This window comes from Haliotis rubra, unplaced genomic scaffold, assembly GCF_003918875.1.
Source record: "Haliotis rubra isolate DU_JTF1 unplaced genomic scaffold, ASM391887v1 Scf129, whole genome shotgun sequence".
Classification (NCBI taxonomy): domain Eukaryota; kingdom Metazoa; phylum Mollusca; class Gastropoda; order Lepetellida; family Haliotidae; genus Haliotis; species Haliotis rubra.
The window spans coordinates 499,530-521,859 of record NW_025765214.1 but is presented as its reverse complement, the minus strand read 5'-3'; the positions used below and the strand labels follow the sequence as shown (position 1 = coordinate 521,859).

The following is a 22,330-nucleotide window of genomic DNA, read 5'->3' as shown; positions in this document are numbered from 1 at the left end:
CATTTATAATCATTTATGTGCGTTTATAGTAGCCACGCTTATGATGTCTGAGATAGTATTCAGTTCTACTAAACGTGGAGTAAAGGGCCATTAATATAGTCCCAATCCGTTTGTATGAGACTGATATAAAGTGATCTCTCTTGTAGAACCTAGAGAATATATAACCAATTACCCTATTTCATTCTCATCGCCAGCAACTCCCTCTCATCCCCTGTATCCCGCTCTCATACCATGTTCAGCTCTTTACATTAAATGGCTTGAAACTTACATTTAAGGGTTCCTTTACGGATGTATGTGTATACAACATGGTGCGTAACTTTACTTCAAGGAGTATATGTAAGTCAAGTTATAAAGTAGGCCATTGTTTACGACTGGAGGGCTTGTCGAACGTTTCCGTTCTCAAGCAAGGAGTGAGTGTTGACGTAATGCGTACTTTACCTCTCTCGGTAAGATAAGTACCTTTCCATGCAACGCATAATCGGTACCTGGACGTTCCTGTGGTGAAGTATAAATGTTCTATAAATTCCGTCTGTTACAATTACAGTTAGGTATTTCAAGACAAATACCTATTACATATTAACTATAAATGGGAAATAATTGACATGATGGGAGCGAATAATGCTTGGGAATAATGCTTGGGAAGAAAACATTTCTAGTTCCAAACGTCGGAGTTAGGGAGGTTTGGTTTTAGGTCGCTTTGAACATTAGTCCAAATACATCAAGGTTTGTCGGTTTAATGATGTTGGAACGCTCGAAGTGATGCAGGTCTCAGACATGTACGTTGGTGAAACCTACAAGCACAGGTTTGGTACTGACGAACCCGAAAACCGAAAACCCAGAACCGGTGAACTGACAATATTGTTTCTGGGGTACGCAAGCTTCGGATCTCTTCACGGCGCACTACGGAGCCCCGTGTAATAAGTATCGATACATACGGGGTACACATTGCAGCCAGGTGAGATCTGTGACTTGTACCCTGTACCATATCATTTTTAATAGATGTAGGTTATATGATTATACATATCCATTTGTCGATTTCAGGATCAGGTTCAAGTTTCATATCAGCATTGCCGTTTCCAAAAGGTATCCCGGTTATGTCTTGTGTAATCCCTATACTTTACCATACACGAAACGCGAGCAATTTGGTTTAGAAATAATGATTATTGATATATGGCCATCAATGTATTCTTTGCTTACTACAGTTGCGTTCTTTTTTTATCGGGATATACTGTTTGTGACAAACTCGATTATTTACAGATCTGCGCCATGTAGATGAAATATTGCTGAGTGCGGCGTTAAACAACAACCAACCAACTGTTTGTAAAGGTTTTATGTGTCCAGCGATAGTGAGGTGAGTTGAAATTGGGTTTAACGTCGTGCTTGAGAATATTTCGCTCATATGACGACGTGCATGCGTGTGTATGTGCGCCTGCTTGTACTAGCCCAGACTGAAGCTGGTTTTATTGTGCTAGCCCACTGAGATACCATGCCGCAGTGAAGCATGAATACCCCACTCAGACACATTATACTGACTTCGAGCCGACAAGTCCTTGTTGTACCCATTAATGCCGAGCGCCAGGCAGGGACCAACAAGTACCATATTTTAACGTCTTTTGGTATGGCTCGGTCGGGGATCGAACCCGCGACCTTCCACTCTCCGGGCGGACGCTCTAACCACTACACCACGGAGGCGGTCCCAGCGATAGTAGATGTGTCACCAGTGTATAGACAGGGGTTGTCCGATATTGAAAGTACAAATGTTTCATGTTTCACGTATTCAGTATTAATTAGGACAGTTGTCTTAGCTTTATGGTATATAACGAGTGTGTATAAATGGGCTTACGCGAGGGGCTGACCTTTGTGTTTATTCACAGAACATATACTGTCATAACAGACATGACATACACGAGTTTAAGGACGCATCGGTTCTGAAATGATGATCGAAATAGGAAACTAAACGCAAATGTCTAATACTTCGTGCTTTATTATCCGAGTGTGTTGCACGTGACAAATGGTACATTGTGGATGGATGTTGGTGATGCGGGACTAATTCTATTTGGGGGACAAGATGTTGGGTTCAGTTCGGCATCCTTGTGCGAAGGACACAAAGATCAATGGTTCCTTATTTATCAACGTCTCTGCTCTATTTCTCATGACGCTGTTGAATGGGAATACTCCTTAATCAGTCGTCCCTTTCTCTGTTGGTGGAACATTTCATTTCAGCCTTTACAATTGGGATATTTTCTTAGGAGTCAAGTACATTTTGTAAAGGGGTTCGCCTTTGCGGTGGATGAGGGTTGTGTGAGGGGTTACGTTCCAGATACTCTGGTCGTTGTGGTTCGCATTGGTGAAACTCATGAGCGAGAGTATTGTCCTCACATAACACATGTCAGCATCAAGCTTGGTCGGATTCGATCCCAAGACAATTTTGGAGCTTCCATATTAATGGGATTTGTTATGTAAGACGTCGATAGGACGTTTTAGATGCAGACACATGTCACGAATTTATGAATAAAAACATGACAAAAATAGTTCTACATAAACATCTCTTCAAGAAGCTGAGGTATGTGTAGTAATGTCTTTTATACATGTTTGGCTACAAACAGATGATGTTCAGGCGATCCATTATGTCGGTATTGTGGTTTGGTTGAGCATCATTTCATAATGAAGAAACGACTTTATAATTATGATACTGAATACATTCTCTGGGCGTGGCGGAAAAAAACATGACATGTAAAGTCAATTTCCAACCCATAGTTATATGGACAGACTTGATATCAGTACGGCTGATGCAGGCTTATAGTCAAGGCGCTAGTATATTGAACACAGAGACAGTCAGGGTTACACCTTTTGTCAGGATATTATTGTACATGAAAGTATTCATGGATATTGAATCCAATGGCGTATTTACATGCAGATGTTGGAGATAGGTCTACTCTACAGTATTGGATAGAACATACTTTGAGATGGTCCTTGCTATGGTATATTTCACATATCGATACGCGTTGCGGTAGTCTATTGTACATAACGATATAGACCCTTGCTGACATTTGAGTTTACTTAAACAGTCATAGGAATACGCTTTCCGCGAGTGTATAGATAATGTAAGTATATTGCACATGAACATAGTCAGAGAAACTCATTGTGTGAGTGTATTGAACCTGAATATGGTCTTGGATACACGTTGTGCTGGTATACTGTACCTACATGTAGCCTTTGACGACTTTACGTGTATTATACATGAAACGGTCAGAGAAACGCTTTGATCAAGTGTATTGTAAACATAACCATTGTCAGGAATACTCAAACGTTAGTGCTTGGAACATTGATCATGGTCAGGTAAACTCTTTAGGTTGTGCATTTGACATGAAGTCATTCAAGGAAAGCATTTGTGTTAGTATAGTGTACATACTGATATTCAGGGACATAGGAGGATCCAGGAATTTTCGAAGGGAGGGTTCAGGGGGGTTTGAACCCCCTCCTTAGATCTGCCAATGACCCTGGGATACTCTCGGAGTTAGTGAAGTGTATGCATATGGTCAGAGAACATGTAGATAGTCGGGGAACTCTTTGGGTTAATGTATTGTATACTAGGCACATAAAGAAACTGTGCATACAAAAATGTAAAATCTAAATTTATCAAACCTGTGTAGACGCATAAGGATTTAAACTCAGAGATAAGTGACATGTATCCAACATGCATGCACGTGCCACGTTCCGTGACTTCAGTGGGTTCGTCCTTGAGACGTGCAATACGTTGTTGCACGTGCATTCCGGGAAAGAGAAACAGAGCAAATGAATGCCACACAATACTGTCACTTTGGAAAGCTCAACCCCTGCCCTTGCGATCGTTCAAAAACTTAAACGGCTATTGAAACGCATAGCATGCCAAGGCTCACGTCTGCACAACGTCATGAGGCCATTGGGATGGTCCGTGGGGGAATGTCTCAACGACAAGTGGCTGCACATTTCCACTGCCACCGGAACACCATTTCTTCACTGGTGAGACGCTACCAGAACACAAATGACATCATCGATCGGCCACGTTCTGGACGTCCACGTGTAACAACGCCAAGACAGGACAGATGGATAAGGGTGACCCATCTTCGCCACAGGTTTCAGACTGCAGTGATGACTGCCCGAACCATCCCAGGACTTCGCCGTATCCACCCCAACACAGTTCGACAACGTTTACGTCATCACGGGATCAGACCACGACGTCCCGCCATACGGCCTATCCTGACACAACGTCATCGACACGCTCGCCGAATGTGGTGCCGAAATCATGTCCGCAGACCCTTGTTTTGGTGGAGAAATGTTGTTTTTTACAGATGAATCCAGGTTTAACATTTCCCATAGTGATGGACGTCAACGTGCCTATAGACGCGTGGGAGAACGTTATGCACAGTCCTGTGTCTTGGAGAGAAATCGCTTTGGTGGTGGTTCCGTGATGATTTGGGGTGGAATAACAGCACGCCAAAGAACTCCTTTGGTGATTGTTCAGGGCAACTTAACTGGTGTGGGCTACAGGGATCAGATTCTTCGACCTGTGGCAATTCCTTTTTCTGCAACGTCATGGCCCTGGGTTATCATTCCAACAGGACAATGCCCGCCCTCATACGGCAAGGGTTGCTATGGATTTCTTGCAACACCACAACGTTGACTTACTGCCTTGGCCTGCAAATTCACCGGATCTCTCCCCGATAGAGCATGTTTGGGACGAGATGGATCGACGTCTACGCCGTCTTCCTCATCCGCCAGATAACGTCCTTGACCTTGCAACAGAACTTGAGAGAATCTGGCGTGACATCCCACAAGCCTTCCTTGCACGTTTGATAGGCTCTATGCGTCGTCGATGCACTGCTGTTCTCAATGCCGATGGTGGACATACCCGTTATTGAGCTTGTGACATGGTCGTTTGACCCCTGTCCCGCTTGTGGACTCGTGACGTCATTGTGATTGACTTTTCAATTGAAATTCTCCCGACTTGTTATGGTCTCATGATCCCTCCATTAAAGTTTATATGTACCTTTGACATTGTTATCGTACTTATCAACTGGGATAGTATTTTGACAATGCACAGTTTCTTTATGTGGCTAGTATACATGCACATAGCTAGTCGCAGAACATGTAGATAGTGGGGACTCTTTGGGGTAGTGTATTGTACATGCATATATTCAGGGGACATGTAAATAGTCGGGGGAACACTTTGGGTTAGTGTATTGTACATGCATATATTCAACATATATATAGGCAACATATAGATAGTCGGGGAAACACTTTGGGTTAATGTATTGTACATGCATATATTCAGGCAACATATAGATAGTCGGGGAAACACTTTGAGTTAGTGTATTGTACATGCATATATTCAGGCAACATATAGATAGTCGGGGAAACTCTTCAGGTTGAACATGTAAGACACCTTAGGAGACGTTTTGTGGTGGTGTAATGTACTCAGTCAGGAAACTCCTTGTGTTACTAATAACATGTGAACATAGTCAGGATTATTCCCTGTGTTCCTGTATTGTTGATCTATATAGACATGGATTACATAGTAGTAATTACGCGTAATTAGTTTAATGCACATGGATATAGTAAGGGACATTCCTTTTTAGTTAACTGTACACTAGTCAAGAATACCCCTCGTTGAAGTGTAATCTACATGAAGATACTCATGATTCAGCTTCACTCAAATGGTACAGATAGTCCAGAACACTCCTTACTTTACTGTGACAATTAGTGTGATTCTCACTAAGTAAGGATACTAATCTGACTCTTCGAAAACTGTCAGAGCTTATTTTAGTAGCTATTCGTTCAAAACTATGTATGTATGGCATCAATCGACAGACATGATGGCTACACCTGGTAAACTAAATACCGTGCATAAACGTGTTGGTAAACTTCCAAATCTAACATGGGTACTATATACACGAGAAACACGATGCAGCCTGGCCACGTCGCCCTCAGAAGGAATTTGAGACATCCTGTTACCGATATGTGTACTAGTTTGCCACTTCATAATGAAGTGCTTTCTTGAGACACCGAGACACTCTATCAGTTTACCTATCTGGGATATTTTCGTAATCTACTCTTGACAAGACCCTCGCCACTCCTTCTGTTCAAGATATCGTTTTCGAAAAAGGAGAGTGAGAGATTTCCCAATTAAACTCATGTCATGGCGTGTGTTCCCAACGACCAACATCGTTGTGTGTAGACATTACTTTCTGAATTCTTTGACTGGCATTCTAGAAGTTGAGGAGATGAAGAATGGTGGCACTATTTAGGGCAACACCACTTCCTTATTCTTGACAACGACATTAGAATCTATGTCGAAACGTCGCCTGTACAGAATAAAGGAGTTGTATATCCATAAACATTATCCTTATTCTTCATCACTTCCTGAAGCTGTTCCACTGGTAGAACTAATGCTACCGCCATCAATGATGGGGGGCTGAGGTAATTCACCGCTGTGGGTGTGGGTTAGAGAAACGTCCAGTGTTTGATTGTCGTTAAATATGCCTAATTGAATCAAGTTGTACATGAGTCCAGATAGGGTGATCGGAACTATCATACCGGAGCATAGACTTATGATGTGTTATACAGTGTTTTGTACGAAGGCACCTTTCCTTGATGTAAGTCATAACACACATGCTGGATTTAAGACACGTGCATTTATAATACCGTGGACTCGATGAAGCTTAACAACACATACAATTGCTTGTATTTGGCCTAGAAAATGTCCTACGATACGATCTGGTCAAGGGCATCTTCCAATGAAGGTATAGAAACGTGCCCCAAGGTGTACATGTAGGTGATAATTAGTTTTGGTAACAGGTGATAAATAGACATGATAAAATCTATCCGTTAAATTTTAAACGTGTTCTAGCGCTGACGAATATAGGTACAACATTCTCTAGATCTTCCTTTCTTAAAATAAGATGCATTGCTGTGAATATTTTGTTCAAGTAAACTCAAGATCTCGCGTCTATTCTCTCTACGTTTTTCATTGATACGCAATTAGTGTTTACATGCATTTACTTCTTTGTGTTCGTATATCGTGACACACTTGGATATTTAAAGAAACAACTATTTGTTGAGACATCACAGCCAAGCCCAACTGTTCACTGTTGAATACCACACCAACACTTCTTCATTGATTCATCGCAAAGGAGAATAGGCGATCGTTGCACTGGAGAGTGAGATATGCATTATGCTCGCTCTCAATAATGAACGTCATACGTTTGCCACCCACTGAATTCTGAACAAAGGTATGGTATTATGTATTGATATGGCTTGCCTGGAACGCAGTTGCGGTAGTTGGACGTATGCCTTAATGATGCAATTAACTTCTTTTTGGGAGATGAGACGTGGCTCACGTACTGATATAATGAACGTGTGTATAATAATCGTGAGCAGGGCGCGGATTATTGTTATCAGGGTGTGGATGATGATGGCACATAACAAGGATCCCCAAGGTAGGTGCGACGGTGTCAGCTGGATGGATGGGTGAATAGATGGTTCCCGGATAGAGAGATCACAGCAAAGAAAGCATGTGGATTTATAGCCGCTAGAAGGTAATGGGGTAACGGTGAGACTAGCTGAATGCATATGAGAGTCAGGCATAGGGATGGATGGTAGAAGGAGTGTTAGTAGTACTTGGGCATAGCCTCTGAAAAGACATTGAACGAGAAAGAGGACCAACGAGAAAGATATGTCTAAAGTATGGTCTAGAAGGTAGGCAGATGGACAGTTCAAATAGAAACATGAGCGAGTGAGTGAGTTTATTTTTACGCCGCACTCAGCAATATTCCAGCAATATAGCGGCGGTCTGTAAATAATCGAATCTGGACCAGACAATCCAGTGATCAACAGCATTAGCATCGATCTGCGCAGTTGGAAAGCGATGACATCTGTCAACCAAGTCAGCGAGCCTGACAACCCGATCCCGAATAGAAACATGAAGATAAATGGTCAGTTTGTAGGTATCGACAAATTCATAGTCAAGCAGTGAATTGACATACACGAGTCCAAAGGAGCATTTGTTAAAATAAGACATTGGTAGTTATATATGAAAATATAGATGGCACGACAGAATATGATAATTTTGAGCAGATAATGGATGGTTGGATGACCATGAGAGAAGATACCGAGATAGATAGTAAGTCAGTAGGTAGAAAACTAGACAAACAGGGGGGTATGCAACAGAGAAAATGGATATCAGCATACACGAATCGAAAGATCGGTTAGCAGTGAGATGGAGTCCAGATGGATTAACGAATGGATTAAATTTTGTATATGCATTGTCTGAAATTGGCATACACGTAGGAACCGTGGCACGTGGATGGTTGCGTATAGATCCCAGGACAATTCAATGCATATCTACCAGTAATGAGATAAAATATTTGTCTTGACCTAGCTGATCAACGTTGATAAAATGACTGGCTAAAAGGATTAAATACAGGAGCAAACATAAACAAGGAGTTCCGAGCAAAATTCCACATAATCTTCACTAAAAAACTGAATCGTGTCAACAATTTCAAAACTTGAAAAGACATGTACGTGCTGAAAGCGTTGCAATGTAATGTTGCAATATGAGCCACTTACCTTCACTAAAAAGACATAATTCATAATAAATAGCACCAAGTACACTCATTTACTTGATGGAAACTCATAAAGCTTATCTCAAGCATGATGTTTGCAAATAGGCTACAGCGGAAAGATCATACGGATGCCGGTGCTAATTACAAGGCTGCGTATTTCCGGTTGTAACTTAAGATGCAAAGAAGTTTGGTGGCGCCAACTTTTGACACATTGCCCGAAGCTGTACCGCATGCAAACGTCTGAGCTTACGGATCACCTCCGTTGACGGGTCCGCTGGACTGACGTCACGCTGCTGAAGGTGTGATGATTAAAATCGGGATGAAATGTCACACTGTTTAGACGTAATTTAATAATACGTGTACTTTGATAGGTGATGCTCATGTACGACCAAATCTCATTTCTGTGCATGTTATCAAACTTTGTCTTGACAAAGTGGTGTTCACACTATAGGTCACATATGAAGAAATATGTATCATGTTTTTACTTCCAAGTTACATGAAGCATTAAGGTATCGTTTAGCATTACACCTTTCAAGGTCCTCGTCACAAAATGTAACTTTACGTTTACCAACCTTAGGTGTTAATTATGAGAGAGATTAGGTTATTTGTTTGCTGTTCAACAACTCGCTCAACAATCGCCCTGCTATATGTAGATAATCGAGTCTGGAACAGACAATCCAGTGATCGACAGCATATTAAGCAAGTGGGCACGATGACATGCAACAACATAACCCGCAAGCCTGACCACCAGATCCCGTTAGTCACCTTTTATGATCACCTAGGGTTCTTGAAGTTGTAACCCGGCTCTTCACGAGTCAGTGTGAATACTTTTACTTTGGTTGTGTTATAGTGTGTGAGAGTATTGGAGGGGTAAACTAAAACTGCATGAATTCGTAGACGTTTACGACTTTGATTAAACCAAGTTTTGTTTGTTTGATTGTTGTTTAACGCCGCACTCAGCAATATTCCAGCTATTCGGCAATCGAGTTTGGACCAGACATTCCAGTGGTCAACATTATGAGCATCGGTCTACGCAATTGGGATACGATGACATGTGTCAACCACGTCAGCGAGCCTGACCACCTCGTCATGTAAGTCACCTCTTACGACAAGCATGGGTTGCTGAAGACCAATTCTATCCCCGATCTTCACGGGTAACACATCAAGGTTTATCGTTACCATACGGCCATAACAAAAAAACTACTCTCTTAAGTGTGCCCCTTGATTTATGAATTAACAAAGCATTGTAATGATTCAATATAGGTAACGTGTAATGATTCAATATAGCTAACGTTAACGCCAGAGATGCACATCTGCCGAAACAGGTTCCACTGGGCGTAAAATGCAAATGCGTGGTAAAAAACAGGAATGGGCCACTGAAAATCAGAAATGGCGCTATCTGTTTGGGAAGAGGGCACGCGTGCCTTGCTCTACCGGCAGCAGCCGATCTCCAACAATTTGCATAACATTTGCATGGTTACTAATAAGAACCGTTGCATGTCAATTTCGATTAACTGCTTAGTTAACTTATTTAGTTGTCAGTTGTCACATCGTACCACACCGAAAATCTTATCAACTTATTTTCAGTTAAGTGACTTTAACATTATAGCGCACTATTTTCACCTATAATCAGCGGTAAGGTAATCATCCATTTATACTCGAATATCCAGCTGAGAGGAAGATAAGGTCAGGACGATGTTATTCACATTATTATAGTTATTTTTTCAGTGAGTGTATTCGTTGAAAACGTCTTAAACATCACGATTATGGATTTTAATAAAATATAAAAATAGCATATAAAATACAATAATAATGTATATATATGTAACATAATACACGTTATTCTCAACAGTATCTGACAATCACATTAAGTTCTACTATAAAAGTGAGTACGTATCTACGTGGTAAACGTAAGTATTGCCTGGCAATCAACGCAGACGTCCCTTCTGACAGGACCATACAAAGGAAGAACACGATTTCAAATAACAGAGGAGTGTGCTGATTTGAAGCCAAGGTTTACTCTGATCATGTTTACTATAATTTCTTAATCACCATACCTGTGATCGCTTGTTTGACCAACATGGTAATAAACTTTAAAGGTTGTTCGGAGGTGTTAAATTACTCTCACTCACTCACCCATCCACTCGACAACATAAAATATCAAACTAAAATATCAGTGGCAACTGTTCATATGCTCATGTATGCTCATATGCTCCTTTGATACAAGGTCAGTCAGTGAACCCTTGAAGGTCCGGGTTAGAATGAATCTTCAGGAACCCATGCTTGTCGTAAGAGGCGACTAACGGGATCGGGTGGTCAAGCTCGCTGACATGGTTGACACATGTCATCGGTTCCCAATTGCGCAGATCGATGCTCTTGCTGTTGATCACTGGATTGTCTGGTCCAGACTCGATTATTTACAGACCGCTGCCATATAGCTGGGATATTGCTCAGTGCGGCGTAAAACTAAACTCACTCGATCACTCACTCAGTCAGTGACAGATTCCATCCCGTCTCACGCACTCACTCACTCACTCACTCGACAACATCTTTGATATCAACTAGAATATCAGTTGCAAAGTTTCACATGCTCCAGTCATTTAGTACAAAGTCAATCAGTGACAGATTCCATCCGGAAACACATCCTTTCCTGCACAGCGTGTCTGGACAGCCATCTGTTAACGTTCCATCAATAATCATATCTAGCTAAAGGCAATTATAAAGAATGTAAAAATAGATGACGACGGCAGGTTCTTCGTTTATCCGCGATTCCTGGCTTTTAGGTGATCAAAAGATGGTCACACTCGGGTCAATAAGCCCCTTATCTTGCAATACATATCAAGTAAAATCATTAACCAATCAAGTGTCTGAGTAGAAAACGGATGGGTGGCCTTCTCGCTAATGAAGCAGAACTTGCAGCGTAAGTCCTCTGTGAGGTACAATATTTACGTAATCCTCCCTATCCATCAAGCCAAATGCTGGCAAGTGATGACGCTTAGTAGAAACCAATTCTTTACGCCTTTCCAAATCCTATTAACACTTATAATACGGACGCTCTACCGCAATATAGCGTTTTATCATACTGGCTAAACCGTAAAAATTCCTAATATAAAAGAACAGGAAAAAGAGTTGAAAACGTATTTAGAGGTAGTCAATTAGGTACGTGGTGTTTATAGTCTGATAGATTTATTGCAATAATTTCTTGTTCAACGTCGATGGCTTGGACGAAGGTCGAAGAATTCGAGAGGAAAGCGGTCTCACCAGTGTTGGAAAAGAAGTAGTTTCTGCGATCAAGGCATTACAAGTCTTTTCTTAAGCTCCCACGTTGCTTTGATATTAAAGGAAAATTTCACGGTTTCATGTGTCGTAATACCCAGGATATAATGCACGAAGACCAATAACACCGAAGGCATATTTTAGCAATATGGAAAAGAACGGAGAACGGGATATTTTTCGCAATTTTGATGTATTGCCCATATTAAAGAATGCAATAATGGGCATATGTAAAAACACATACCTGTTCGTCTATTAGTGAAGGGGTGTACCATGACGCTGTCTACAATAACACGCACAGTCTCATTTGTACTCAGTCGTGAATGTACGTAAGATATTTTCTGTGACGTCATAAAGTCGCAAAATAGAAATAATTCTAAAACTAAAAGGTAATTAACTGCTGATGCGTGTTATCACTACCAACGGGTAATACTTTATGTTTTACGTTCAATTTGAATATAAGTGGAATCTTACAATATCATTTTAGATACTTAAGAATTGACTAGTTTTACGTTTAGGGAGGTGCAAGTATAGAATGGTGGGTGTGCCAACCTTTCAGTAACGGAAACACATTGCCATTTAGAAAGTGGTCAAATGTAATTTATGCTAGCTATATTTATGACTACACTTTCTCAGTAAAGTACATAGTCTAGTACTTTTATTATGGATTTGAACCCATACTCTCAGAGTCAGGCACCTAATCGCCAGCACACAAAGTCGGCCATCTAACCCACTCATCCATCTAACCAACTCAATCCCGGATGGGACTCACCGTAACAAAAGTACCAGAATCGGTAATATACTGAGAGAGTGTAACCCCAAATATAATACAAGTTATACTTTCAGTAAATATAAATATATTTAAGTCAGTTCTCATAAATACGTTAATAAACAATAATAGCATCACAAACTGTCCACAATGAAATGAAATCTGCTTCACACGCCAGTGCAACAATGCAAGACCAGCTCCGCACACTCTATCACAGCAAATAAGGAGACATCGGGTGACGGGACCACGAAAGTTTTTGGTGGGTTGTGGAATCATATACGCAAAAGAAATACCCTGTTAACGAATGAAATGGAATGTTTGCAATTATTATGTATTTACGATCAGATGGATATATGCGCTTGTATTTGATAGTGTTTTTAACTGTCGCTCATCAAGTAAGAATATTTGAATACTTAATGCTTACATCTACATGTCGGCAACATTTAATGATCTGAATAAAACTCGACGATGTCACAATATGATGATGAAAAGCAAGCATACCACATTTCGAAACAATGTGGATACTGATTCCTGGGTTCTATTCTGACTTTGCAATCTGTACATCTTATCCACGATTTCACATAAAATTGAGCTGTGTCAGCAATAATCCGATGACACCAGATGCTGATTAGCAACGGGATGAAAGACAAAATAACTTTGTAAAAGTTATAGAGGTGGGCAGACTATCATATGATAGCATTAAAACAGTGAGGATTAAAACTGATCTTCAGCAACCAATCCTTCTCGTAAGAGTCGACTAACGGGATCAGGTCGTCACGATGGCTCACTTGTTTGGTGCATGTCATCATATCCCACTTGCGTTGCTCGTCATGTCGATCACTGGGTTTCCTGGTCCAAACTCGCTTATTTACAGACCGCCTTCATATAACTGGGAAATTGGGTGCGGCGTTAAACATCAATGAAACAAAAACAAACGAAAACACAACAATAGTGTGCTGTTTATATAGCTACGCTTTTAGTCATTTTAAGAAATACGTTCAGTATCAAAATGCATGATTACTAACTTGCATAGGTAAAGGATGCCCTGTTGGTCTACAGAAACGACGTCATTTTGTCACCATTATGCCTTAGGAGTTTCTGCTCTGTGTGTAATCGGCATATGTTCACATGTTATGTAGATAGATAACGTTGTTTTCCAGTCTGATACCCAAGCTGATACTAGCATCAGCTTAAGTCTTCTTGCGCTTAAGTTTCAATGCAGACGCCTCCTGATTCACGTGCCTATGAATGCAGATGCGGGAAGTCACTACTTACACATACATGCAGTGCACAAGGCTGTAACCGGCAGTAAATTTACCAAGAATGTATTTCTACTTACTTGCTCATTCTGTGCACAGTGATGAACCCATTATCAGAGTATTATATGTATGTTTAAATTATATCCCGACATGTGCAAAATGCTTATTTTCATGCAGGCAATTGCCATGAAATTTACTGTTGATGAGTAGGAGAAGCAGCTTTCACAGAAAGCCATAAACATAATGAAGAAAGATTGGATCGCGTTAACACCCAGCAGAGCTACTCAATGCACATAGGCATAATGAGACCTTTCTTACACAGCTTCATCCCCAAACCCTGTGTACTGAATGATGCGCCAAGGGATCCTCAGCGTGTTTTACATGCAGTTGTAACAGGTGAACTATATATATACTTGCTAGCGTTCCCTTATCAATTTACAGACAAAGGATACCCTGGGGCAATGATTGCCATGCAGGACTGTCGAGATCTCTTGCACAAAAGCCCAAAGAGTCAAACGTCATGTCACAAGTGTACGAGAACCGTCGCTGGGAACCTGAACAGTGGCATTTGGCTAAGAAACGGGAGATGTGTCTCATTTGTCAGTGGGTGACAGTTTGGTATTATTATGTACCAATTAGGATGGGCAGTCATGGTATCTGTGTCTTGTTTAAGTTACAAAATTCGAACAAAATTTCTTGATCCGGGTATCAGATATATCAACACCTTTGAAGTGAAAGACAAGAGGGTGAGATTCAAAATCATTCTGCCAAATCGTTCTGTTTGTAATAGGTAAAATCTTGTGGCTTGAGTGTAAAACGTACGTTAAATCGGCTTCAGTTGCAGAGAAATCAGTGATGTCATTTGACTGTGACTTCATAAAAACGTATGGCATGGCGATGGTCTACAAAGCATTGTCTTGCTATGTCTTGTTGAACCCAAGTGTGAGTGATAAATGTTTTTCGTGATTAAATTGTCCAGTACTAGATGAAATATGAACCTAAGAAACCTTCACCTTCTTCCTATAGATCGGACAGTGGGGTAGCCTAGCTTGTCACGCCAATAACTAGGTTTCGATTCCCCACGGAGCCCGTTTTTTGGTATAACTGATATTGCTGAAACGGCGTAAAACAATACCCACTCACTCATACAGAATGTCAGGAGCATCAATATACTATGGAGGTAGAAATATATTCATTCAAGGCTTGAGAAGACTTATTCTGCCTGGCATATATGTGTATGACCAACATGCTTCTGTAAGCATTTCTTGAGGCTCATTATACATACAAAAGAATATTGTGAATGACTCGCTCCCAGACGTGTTATCCACCAAAACCACATCAAGGATATAAAATTGACAGCACGCAAGCCACGACTTCATTATTTCTAATAATCATTGACGCAGATATAATACAGGTCAGGTGCGAGGTACGATAATACAACCATTGCAGTGAAAACTAAACGCATCCACAACGAAAGGTCTTCTTCAAACTGCGCCTTAGTGTTGGCTTCAGCGCACGCCTCTCTAGTTTGTGTTGGCGAAGCATGTGAGACTCCACTCTGCCGGAGGACATGACTGCGCGCTTGTCAGTCAACAGTTGGCATTACTTCTAAAATCGATTCCTCAACCCGTTTCTGGTGTCTGTGGAATACACAGTCGCACTTAGCACGTATCAGTTGGAGCAGGTTCTAAAAGTATTCGTGCATGTTGTAATTTACCAGAAATATCATGCTTACTGTCTATGACTGTATCTGACAATGAACTGAACCAGATGGCAGGGATATCCCTCAACCCAAATAAACTTTGCTTCTCGAGACTTGCACACGACGGCTTTGCTCCTTCCTGTGAGGCCCGTGTTTCAAAATAGATCGTATCATACCGAGGGTATTTCGGGGATTATGGAACGAACCGATAATACCCTGATATTACCGTTTACATCAATTTTGTTGTTAGTTTTACAAGGATTTTAAAGGTTAAGTTGTCCTGTTGCTGCTTCTTGTATTTCCTTTTGCTGTCGTCTTGTGTAAAACATAATTGTGTAATAAAATTAACATCAATTTTGGAAGGAGCAATTCACGAGCATATATTTCCTGAGTCTGAAATATCAAGTGCTTTGAGTGGCCACTATGTGTATATGGGTCTTCGACTGTAACTGTATCTGAAAATACCCTTCCCATATACATGGAAGTAAAATCGACATTATATATTTAAAAGTAAACTAATGATGCATTTTTATGCCTTGAAAATGACGACATAATTTAAAAGATGTCTAATTTTCTGTTCATGTCATGCGTTTTCTTAAACATATTACTTCTTTACTGATCTGATTACACAAGTCAGCTCGTACCCATACATTGGTTACAATTCTTCTTGCCTGTAAGCTGAGGGAACTGCAACTTTTGTAGACGTTATATTCCTTTAACCCATACTTATTTTCTTGAATCGCCATACCTACAGTACGCTTGACTGAAAATTGCATGTTTGACACCTTACAATTCCGCTCAACAAGCAGAACAAACAATCATGTTGTCTGAAGCTTCCTCGAAAATGAAACCACTGTGGCTCCCAAAAGGCACCATTATTCATTTCTTTACATTTCATTACACTCTGTACATAACATTCTATCAGCGAGGTGCATGCTTGACATAATGGCATTTACAAATCTTACTTTTGTCGACCTAAGACTCTTTATCTAGCAGAGCGTCAAATCGTCACGATTTATTTCCATGAAGGACTATAAAACGGTTTCATGTTCACCACTGGATCCCGAGGCAGATAAGGCCGTTAGAGTTTATTTTGTTGGCGATGAAATTACCTCCTCTGTCAAAGTTTCCTTCTTCAGTTATCTAGATGAGATTGTCTATGTTTGGCTTATCGTGTACATGGATCTCCTCCAAAGCATTCTGTATCATGTGGCAGGTTACAACAACACTTTTTGAACAAACGCAATTTATTCTGAGGAGCTCCTGATGGAAACTCATCTTGGTTGATTGTCTTTGGAGTTACACGAATAATAACATGCATGTATGTACAATTTTACAACATCTTAAATTGAAATTTTTTAAATTCCCAAATTCGGTTTGATCCGATGTGAGCCAATACGATTGGTAATACTGTCCAGAAAATGTATTTGGAATATATGTATATTTTATGAAGATCTTAAGCACGTTATTAGGGGAACAAACTTTGCTACATTTAGGATTAATGAACTGTAACATCTTCACTTCATTTAAGTCATAAGGGGCGGTGGGGTAGCCTAGTGGTTAAAGCGTTCGCTTGTCGAAAGAAGACCCGGGTTCGATTCCTCACACGGGTACAATGTGTGAAGCCCTTTTCGCGTGTCCCTCGCCGTGATATTGCTGAAATATTGCTGAAAGTGACGTTAAACTAGACTCAAACACTCACTCATAAGTAAATGTCAAGGTTGATACTTGCGCGCATGCTTGCGTCGTCCTGGGGCTGTTATGTTCATTGATGACAACGCGGTAAGCATGTAGGGAACGTGCGTGTATGTTTTGTTTTCGTCCTAAATAGAACACATACATGTGCACACAATCTGTACAGAAGCGCTGGAATGAGAGCAGTATCGACATTTACGTCCCCGCATCTTGAACTGTAGCTAATACAAGCAAGGGTTCCTCGCCTAGAGACTGTGGTACCCAGTTGTTATGGTGCATTTAGGAGTGATGAGCATTCCCTACCTGGATTTTACGTGCAGTGATAATTGTTCTGGAGCATACATTGGTTAAAACTTGTAAGTATCTTGCCAGCAGTGGCTAGGTAGTGTGACGGTACGTGTTTTCCGGACTATCATTTACTGAAGTGCACTTGGCACAAAGCCGATGTCTAAACCCCTCGATCAAACTGTACAGCTTCTGAATGCGTAATATATGATATAATATTTTTGAATATGTATGTAGAGTGCATAATCAGTTTCATAAGCCATTACCCATCTTTGCCATATGCATTTATTACCTCCGCAGCTGACGTGGTAGTCGCAATTAATATATAGTAACTTCCATTGTACGCAGATATTGGTAACATATTATTGCATCTGTTTGAGTTTCAGTATATACCTTCTTCTTATATCATAGCTCACCTGTGTTCCAGGTCGTATTCATTTCATGCTTGTTGTAATAGGAGACTATGATTATCAAAGGATTGGACTGACGGGATCAGATAGTTGATGCATTATCGTATTTCAGATGCATAGATCGTTTCTTATGATGTCAATCACTGAATTGCCTGGTCCAGACTCGATTTTTGACATATATTTATATTGACTAAATATTGCTGAGTGCGACGTTAAACATGGTATATAATGACTGTAAGCCATGGGTGTGATACTAATATATAAATAGTTTCATTATTACAATACGAACATCTTGTTCGTGTTGGTTGATCTAACCTATCTATGGTTGTTGCAAAATGATGTAAAAATACACACGTTTCAAGATATACCCACAACCAACAATAGAGCAACACGCTATTTTAGTACGTAACACAATAGCCTTGCAGTACCAATGCCAATGGTTGAACCCCCCCGTACTAGTTTTACGGTAGGTAAGTTACCTGCTTGTAAGATGGATGTTACCGTATATATCCGTTTAAAAAGATATCATTTTAGTAAAGGTGTCTAAAGGCTCCGAACACATAAAATCAGACTCATGCATGCATAGATATGTATTGACATTCTAAGGTATCAAGAGGTTCTAATGTGGGTGTTGATTATTAGACCGTGATTTTGTATGACCATAATATTGGTCATATAACCCTTCGATTTTCATCACAACTTCCATATCCTTGTCTGATATAAAGCTAATGAATACACGCGATTTAATGGCTACACAGTTTTACATGGCACACATATGCCATTTCTGAGACCTTTCGTTAGACTTCCAGGCTACCAGAGGCGAAAGTGGATTACAGATTTGTCAAATATTAAATTGGTAGATATCTGATATGCAGCAAAACCGACTCAAAGAATTTCCGAACAGATTAAACATGCCCAAGCGTGTTATGCAATTGCTAACTTGAGTTTCTCTTCACGCAAATATGTCAGAATCATTTTCTGGCCTGCTACAATGCATAAATTGGCTGATTACTTTGCAATTCCAACCTCAGCGTATGTCGGAAAACATCGCTGTTACCATATTTCTCACTGTGACCTTTCCTGAACTCCATTTAAATTTCATTGTTGGCTCAGCCAACTCCTATTTGAGCTGAAGCTTATGTCGTGCTGAATTTTGATAGATTATGAATGTTGCATAATGTAACAGTAATGTTGGAGCGTAATTGTTCGTCACAGTCTCAATTCCATGTGGAATTTGATTAATTTTCATTGTTGATTGAATGTATTAATGGCAAGACTTAAAGTAGGTATATCCTGGGTGTTTCTGTGTACGGGCATGTGCCAACAACATCGTGCAGCTGTAACATTGCTGAAACAAATATATAATCGCGATGTAGTCACAAATGTACGGACCGCCTCCGTGGTGTAGTGGTTAGAGCGTCCGTCAGGGGGGAGCGGAAGGTCGCGGGTTCGATCCCCGATCGCGTCATACCAAAAGACGTTAAAATATGGTACTTGTTGGTCCCTGTCTGGCGCTCGGCATTAATGGGTACAACAAGGACTTGTCGGCTCGGAGTCAGTATAATGTGTCTGAGTGGGGTATTTATGCTTCACTGCGGCATGGTATCTCAGTGTGCTAGCACTATAAAACCAGCTTCAGTCTGGGCTAGTACAAGCAGCTGCACATACACATACACACGCATGCACGTCGTCATATGAGCGAAATATTCTCAAGTACGACGTTATACCCAATTTCACCTCACCTCACCTCACAAATGTACAATCGACTCTGCTTTTAGCAGAGATTCCTTATGGATGTGGAAACTGTTTCGTCGCTTCTATTTACAAAATTTAGAAATATGTTACAGAACATGTTATATGAGACGAAAACCATACTTTCACTGAAATGAATGAATGATGTCGTGAGATGTCGTTGACGTATCCCGGGTTATGATAACTGAGAGTTACATTAATGTTCACATATAAGCAACTTTGAAACTGTGAAGGTGCCCAATGTATCTCTGTTGCTGCAAGTGGCCTCTACTTTCAGAAGAGAGCTGTTATGATCATCGGGAGGATTCTGTTACTACCATTGTATGGTACAAACGCAATGATTGATGTAGCAAACCTCTTGATATATCTCTTTTGTAATTATTTTGTGATACCCAAATCTTTTTATCGGCTTATATGTCTACAAGAAGCACACTTATTTTCCCAATTTGCCTTTAAGGTCGAGAGTTCAAAATCTATTCCTTCCTGAAACAGTACTTGTAGATGGCACAGACTAGAGCTTTGGTCCACTCGTAACCCCTCTCCAAAGTGACGTCCTTCCAACAAAGCCCACACCCTGCAATTTGTGCGTGAACGTGTGTTTACCCAGTCGTGCCAACCTATCAACACGTGTGGTCACATGTGTTTCTGTTAGTCAGACATAAAAAAATCAATTGTACTTTTCTTGAAGCACTTGCTCATATCTTGAAACTCAATTATACTAATTTGCTTACTTTTGGTTGGTTATACTTCCCTTGTTAAATCTTGTTATCATTTTGCACAATTACTGGTAAAATGCAACAATAATTTCAGTTACATCAAAAGCATATACTCTTGGACAAAATCTGGAACCGATGCCAGAATAAACCTAGCTGTATTTCTTGGCCCCTGGGACCCGATGCCGACGCTTGTCAATTATGTGACGAGGAAGAGATGGCAAGGCAGGAAGTGAATTATGATTATATAAATACCTGGCGATTAAATCCATATGAGACAAATAGACCACCTGTGTCTGCCTACACGAATTGTTACGATTTTTTTACTCCCCGAAATATTAAATAACCATCATTATTTTGTATTGCATTGCACTTTATGCTATCTCAAAGTCCAAAGTCAACAGAGAAACTGCAAATTCGATAGAACAAGACAATCTCAACCGTTGAACACCAGGTACCAAGCCAATTACTTTTGACCTTTACTCGGTAATTTACTGTCTGCAACAGAACATTAGTTCGGTCATACAGGATCCATAACAGCCATGCTTTTAATAAGACCAAAGCATTCATCAACTTTTCCACAGAGATACTGCCTGTGGGAATCAATGTCCTACAGCAGAGAAACCCAACAGCTACTGAAGTAAGAACTTAGCCCAATCATGGATTGGATAATCTAAGTATTTTGTTTTTCATCATTCATTTCGAATACAGCTAAATGTTCTTTAGTCCACCTAATAAAAATCCCTATTACTACCGTTTTGAAGTGATGGCGGACATATGCATACATTACAGCTACCGCCAGAATTTGTCTCTTGATAAAAAATAGCTAAAGTTTTTAAACTCTTTGTATTAATGCCAGGGCCATTTGTAACAACCGAAATGTTAAATCAATGTGCCATTATTTAGATACAGCTAAATTGAGTTGAGTTCAATAAAATGAAAGATCAAGGGCTGAATTAAACAACACTGAAGCGACGCGTAATCGCCTATATCATATAATGGATGTTGTTATAACCTTCTTATAACAATCCAATAAATGTTCAAATGAGGTCACCAAACAGGAACTACTTCTCCGATTGAGAGAGGGGTTTCCTGACGTGTCAGTACTTAACTAAAGAAATGTGACTGCTAATGATATGGCACTATGTAATATATGGGCCAATTTACTGGGGCATTGTATTAATACGTGGTTCCTAGAGATACTTAAGAGAATGAAAATACACCATTAACTTATGAATGGCAGTATATGATTAATATCTTATTACCCTTGTGTGTTGGCGTATCGTAAATTTGGGACACAGACGCACTCAACTAGTAATATCTATTTACCCTTCATTAGACCACATCTTCATCCTGATGGATCTTAAACACTTTCTTATCGAAGGATTTGACGACTAAATGTTAGCGATTTGTCTGCAGTTTCCATTGTTTTCCCATCATTGATCGAGGTACCAGACTTCATCATTTGGCTGAGTCAGCTTTTCTGTGCCCCGTCATGTTAGTGTTGAACACACAATTCACCGTGCCTTTGGTGGGGAATGCGATCTCACTTGAAGCCAAGTAAAGGGTGCAGAAAAAGTGTTTCAGCAATTTGTACGATCTCTTTTGCGAGTATTAGGAGAATAAGTGTGTACCTGTGGACTACGTCAAAAGAGGTGCCAGGTTTTCCGAGTACTTTTGTCATCTGATCATTCAGCAGTTCCAGGCAAACTGAAGTAAGACTTGATGTTTATTATTTGTTTGATAATAGTATGTAATTGTAGTTTCTCTGATTAATTTGTGGTCAGTGGAAACCAATTTCTGAAAAAGAAGATTCATAATGAAATCCTATCAATGTACTGGCTTCAGTTACATTTGCAGGGGCTTGCG

At 40.3% G+C, this 22,330-nt stretch overlaps 1 protein-coding gene across 2 annotated transcripts in view; it reads left to right on the top strand.

The window, feature by feature from the left end:
* The window catches only part of LOC124266918 (orexin receptor type 2-like), a 76,518-nt gene that overhangs the window by 4,143 nt on the left and 50,045 nt on the right, over nt 1-22,330 (top strand). The window contains exon 1 of one of the 2 annotated variants that reach the window (XM_046701764.1): nt 17,493-17,657. The exons of the other annotated variant lie outside the window; for it this stretch is intronic. The gene's annotated coding sequence lies outside the window, so the exon portion shown is untranslated. Of the gene's footprint in view, nt 1-17,492; nt 17,658-22,330 lie in introns of those variants that run through there. 2 annotated transcript variants of the gene reach the window in all.